Here is a 6137-nt window from a genome sequence, read left to right as displayed (position 1 = left end):
TAAGAGACACTAAGCTTTGTCATCCTGATTGCTACAAATGAGGCAGGAAGTCAGGGGTCCTGCTGTCTGACCACCAATTACATTTCATAATTAACCGTCACGCAATATGCACAGCCCCTCGCCCTGTGGGGATCACTGATGGCTTCCCGCTGGGATATAATACATGGGCAAACAGAGGCAACCTGCTCTTAATGGACACAATTTGTTCCAGCTGTGATAACAATACAGTACATCATGTTACAGGTGCTTTATTTATTATCTCATTTGTCTTCACTTTGCAGCTGTAATAATTGGGGGTAATTTATCTAAAGCATTGATGCCCAACCCTGGTCTGCAAGTACCCCCAGCAGTGCCTGCTTTCCAGGTCTCCACACAGAATGGCAACTGAAATAATTAGCTCCACCTGTGCATCTTTTAAAATAAATGCACCTGCCGAAATAACTGGGTACTTGTCCATCGCATACCATGCCATAAGGTATGCGATGCGATATTCGGGAGAATGACCCGAAATGTACAATTAATTATCGCATAGCATCACATGCCAGCAAATCGCATGTGATGCGATGCGATTTTTAATTGTACAACCCTGATGGGTGCTTACAATGTTAAATGCACCCCCATTGTCCACACCACCCCCACTATCAACGCCAACCTGAAGCACGGCGAGCTCAGCGAGCCTGCGGGGGGCGGTGGTACGCGTCCTCCGACCTTTTCATACCCCCACTATCCACGTCGGCGTGGAGTTGATTTTAGATAGTGTGGCGAGCGCAGTGAGCCACCGAGCCCGAAGCGTGGCGAGCGCAGTGTGCCCCGCGAGGGGACGCGGAATACATGTTAAGTAATCCGCGTCCCCTCTCGGGGCACTCTGCGCTCGCCACGCTTCAGGCTCGGTGGCTCGCTGCACTCGCCACACTATCTAAGATCAACTCCACGCCGACGTGGATAGTGGGGGTATGAAAAGGTCGGAGGAGGCATACCGCCGCCCCTCGCAGGCTCGCTGTGCTTCAGGTTGGCGTTGATAATGGGGGTGGCGTGGACAATGGGGGTGCATTTAACATTGTAAGCACCCATCAGGGTTGTACAATTAATAATCGCATCGCATCACATGCGATTTGCTGGCATGTGATGCTATGCGATAATTAATTGTACATTCCGGGTCATTCTCCCGAATATCGCATCGCATACCATCGCATACCTTATGGCATGGTATGCGATGGGCGCCTGCTAGGAAACAAGTACCCAGTTATTTCGGCAGGTGCACAGGTGGAGCTAATTATTTCAGTTGCCCTTCTGTGTGGAAACCTGGAAAGCATGCACTGTCGGGGGTATTTGCAAACCAGGGTTGGGCATCAATGCTTTAGATAAATAACCCCCATATATTACAGCTGCAAAGTGAAGACAAATGAGATAATAAATAAAGCACCTGTAACATGAGGTACTGTATCGTTATCACAGCTGGAACAAATTGTGTCCATTAAGAGCAGGTTGCCTCTGTTTGCCCATGTATTATATCCCAGCGGGAAGCCATCAGTGATCCCCACAGGGCGAGGGGCTGTGCATATTGCATGACAGTTAATTACAGGTATGAAAAGGTCGGAGGAGGCATACCGCCGCCCCTCGCAGGCTCGCTGCGCTCGCCACGCTTCGGGTTGCTGTTGATAGTGGGGGTGGCGTTGACAATGGGGGTGCATTTAACATTGTTAGCACCCATCAGGGTGCTTGTACAATTCAAAATCGCATCGCATGCCGCTATATTGCATGCGATGCGCCATTCTGCGATGAAAATTGGGGGCGCCGTGCTAGGAAACAAGTACCAATGACTGTTACAGTTTCCAGAACACCCAGCAGGTCACATCTTCAGGTGCACAAGGGGATTGCCACTATTTGCGGTCCACCTAGACCCATGCACAGTGGCCGAAAATCTCTCTGCAGCGTACACCTCCCATTATCCTTCTTCTCTACTGCCATTTAGACCAGGGGTCCTCAAACTCAGTCCTCAGGACCCCACACAGCTCCAGGTCTCCCGGCAGGTGCACTCATTACTCATTGACACATTTTAAAAGATCCACAGGTGGAACTAATTGATTGTGATTCTGTGAGGAGACCTGCAAAACATGCACTGTGTGGGGTCCTGAGGACCGAGTTTGAAAACCTATGGTGGAGGCCGTGCATATAGCGAGGAGGCAGAGAGATCCAAAGTGATCCCATTTCGCACTCCTGACTTCTGTCCTATAGGAAGGGGCTTTATGACTAGAAGGCAGCCCATCGGGACATCAGTGGGGAATGGGACCTTTATGTATAACATGTGTATACTACTGCTGAGGGAATCATGCCCCTGGGTTTCGGATCCCGTTCAGTCCATGCAAGCGCTTACAAGTTTTCACATACTGGTGAAAATTTTGTGCCAGATTCTAGGTTGTACGAAGCGGCTCATTAAGCCATTTTTGCATCATTATAAAACTTTGAATGGTTCAGTCGTACACATCTTGGTCTTCTCTGCAGCTGCTGTCTGACAGTTCTGGGATGAGTGTCCTATTGTTCTAGAACCTCAAGTGTCAGTGCCTCATTGTTTAGGTCTCTCAAGTCACAGGGTTTCTAGGGTTCTGGAACCTCATGTATCAGTGTTACATTGCTTAAGTATTTCCTATACATTATGTGTCAGTGTTCCGTTGTTCTGGAACTTCAAGCGTCAATGTTTTTCTGGAACATTACGTGCCAATATTCCATTTTACTGGAACCTCAAGTGTCCGTGTTCCATTGTTCGGGTCCCTCAGGTGTCAGTGTGTCATTGTTCGGGTCCCTCAGGTGTCAGTGTGTCATTGTCCGGGTCCGTCGTGTGTCAGTGTGTCATTGTTCGGGTCCGTCGTGTGTCAGTGTGTCATTGTTCGGGTCCGTCGTGTGTCAGTGTGTCATTTTTCAGCGCCCTGAAGCATCCAGTGTTCCATTACTCCGATATCTGAACTATCAATATTTTGTTTCTATTGAGGCCTTAAAAAGGAATTTGCCATTAGAATGTGTTACACATTTAATAGATTATGAGATTCCACTTGATCCCTTGGTTGCGGCCCGCTGGTTAGAACAGACAGTTTCCCAGTTTCCCAGATTCAGGGCCTCAGTACAGAACACAGATGGGTGCCGGATAACTGCCCAACAATCAGTATACCGACATCAGAATCCTGACTGCTGGTGTTCCGACAGGGGGGATCCTGACTGACATGGGCTATGCTCCCTTGTGGGGATCCACGACCCCCATAGAGGGAGAATAGAACCTGTGGTGGGCAAATCGAGCCACCGAGCATGCAAGGGGCTTCTTTGCGCCCTCCCCCCTATAGGAGCACCAGCAGTCAGGATTCCGATGTCAGTATACTGACTGTCGGGATCCCGATTGTCGGGCAGTCATATCACACCCACATAGATTGTGGCCCCTTCACTGAGAACAGCAGGGTGCTGCTGCAGGACAATCTCACACGTGATTGGCTGCATCTCAGAGGGTGGTAATTATCTTTCTCATTTGTTGCCCGTGACATACCACCCGCAATACAGTCAGTATCATAGCTGTACTAAGTCCAGAAAGGGCATTAGCTATGGCAGTGGTTGTACATCCTCTCCTCCGATCTCCAGCCTCAGTACCACCTGTGTCATCATCATTGGGTTCCTTCCAAACGTATTATTACCAAACAGTAGTGATCATATAATAAGCAGAGTAGCCACATGTTAAATGCCGGTCCATCACGGACTGATTACATATCAGTTCAGCCCACATGATTATATTCCAGTTCCAGCACCATAAGGCATCATCCAGGATCACTTTGTAAACTGGTTGTGTGGTGCAGACTCGTGGCTTATTGGGTTGATCACTTGCGTGGTGCACAAGCGAGACTCGTGGCTTATTGGGTTGATCACTTGATTGGTGCACAAGTGAGATTCGTGGCTTATTGGGTTGATCACTTGTGTGGTGCACGAGTGAGACTCGTGGCTTATTGGGTTGATCACTTGTATGGTACGCAAGTGAGATTCGTGGCTTATTGGGTTGATCTCTTGTGTGGTGCACAAGTGAGACTCGTGGCTTATTGGGTTGATCACTTGTGTGGTACACAAGTGAGATTCGTGGCTTATTGGGTTGATCACTTGTGGAGATTCGTGGCTTATTGGGTAGAATGGAGACCTTGGCCAAGAACAGGTAACTGAGCACCAGTTCTGACCTGGCACTGATGGTGGGGTAGACGGGGCTCTGAGAAGCACTATTGCTTCCCCATCTCAGACCCCTGCCCATTGCTACACCTGGCCTGCTGACACAGCACAGCCTGCCATCAGGGTATTAATTAAAACTGTCCCGTGCTCATGCCAGTTAGCCAGTTCGCTTTTATCCTTTATTTATTAACCTTTATTAACGCAAAGCTAGTTAACTATAGGTTACAATATGGCATTTGCGCCCGTCTCAGAGGAGCGTGGCGGACAGGAGGGGTGAGCATTGCTGATTCATCCTTTTAGGGGGAAAGTACCTTTAAGGAATAGTTGCAAATGGAAAATTTGGATAAGACATAACAAAGAAAAGACAAAAATCAATGTGAAATTGATTGCGCCATATATTGCATTATAGGATTTGGGGGGTTATTCAGACCTGATCGCTGGGCTGCTAATTTGCACAGCCCTGTGGTCAGGTAAACGGCGCCCAGCCAAAGTGACATCCCGCCCTGTGCAAGTCCGTGATAAGCATGCGAAAATATCGCAGCCCTGCGATTAACTGCAAATTCATTCACAATCGCTCACCATCGAATACTTTTTCCATTGTGCGCAGTCTGTGCGCAGCCTGGGATCTACTCTACCCGTGCGAGAGAAACAGGCTGCTCGGGGCTGAAGCTGACGTCACACAACCTCTAAGTAAAAACAAGGCGGTAGATTTTACCTCAGGATGGCCTTGTGCGTGGCCGCTACGATCCATACGATTCCGTAGTCATTCGATAATTGCACAGACTGGCAGCTGTGCGATCAGGTCTTAACCCTTTGAGTGCCAACATCTCTGTGAGAAATTTTCAAAATATCTGCTAACAATGCCGACGTCGCTCACATTTGTTATATAAATTCAAATAAAGAAAATGTGTAAAAAGAAAAAAAAAGAGGATATTTCCTATACAAGGTTAATACAGGCCGTTGTAATGAATATAAAATGTTTGCTTGGGCGATTTTCACACCTATTTTGACAAATTAACTTGGCACTCAAAGGGTTAAGAACCCCCAATATTATCAGCATCTGTACAAAGGAATCTCTTTTGTTCATACAGTACCTCACTGAAAATCTGAGATATATTAAGTCTGACACGTTCTATAGCAAGATAAAACTGTTTAAACAACACAAGAATAGTCCAATATTCCTCTTCCAAATTTAAGGGTGACTGTTACAGCTAACACCATATTGTACTGGTAGTAATAATAATAATAGTAATTTATTTTAAACAAATCTCCAGTCACACAAAGGTTAAAAGACCACACCTAGAACTTCCCTAAGGCAATATAGCATTCCACTGATTTGCATCCAATCCAGTTATATGAGGAATAGCCACATTTGAATACACATGTGTAGCATTCAGCTTTAACACGGTTTGTAGCAGAAACAACAATACTGACATATGAACATCATTTCATATAGAGGTGCGTCAGACAGCACAATCGCCTCACACCAGGGGTCTCCCAACACTTCTCTGTACTGTGGGGGGATGGACCCTCGCCTTTCCAATATCTCTCTAGTATGTGGACTGACTCTAGGGACAAAGGCCCTTATTCAGATCTGATTGCAGTACAAATGTGATCTCAAAATGGGCAAAACCATGTGCACTGCAGGTGGGGCAGATGTAACATGTGCAGAGAGAGTTAAATTTGGGTGGGGTGTGTTGAAACTGAAATCTAAATTGCAGTGTAAAATAATGCAACCAGTATTTCCCCTGCACAGAAACAACCTAACTCACACAAATCTAACTCTCTCTCTGCACATGTTACATCTGCCCCACCTGCAGTGCACATGGTTTTGCCCATTTTGAGAACAAATTTGTACTGCGATCAGATCTGAATAAGGGCCAAAGTCCAATGAAAATTGTATAACTTTCCGTTAAATGTATGAAATCAACAATGGCCACCAGCCA

The sequence above is a fragment of the Crinia signifera genome, chromosome 19 (assembly GCF_055691185.1).
Source record: "Crinia signifera chromosome 19, ASM5569118v1, whole genome shotgun sequence".
In the NCBI taxonomy this organism is placed as follows: Eukaryota; Metazoa; Chordata; class Amphibia; order Anura; family Myobatrachidae; genus Crinia; species Crinia signifera.
The sequence above is the reverse complement of the archived record's forward strand: the minus strand, read 5'-3'. Positions refer to the sequence as shown.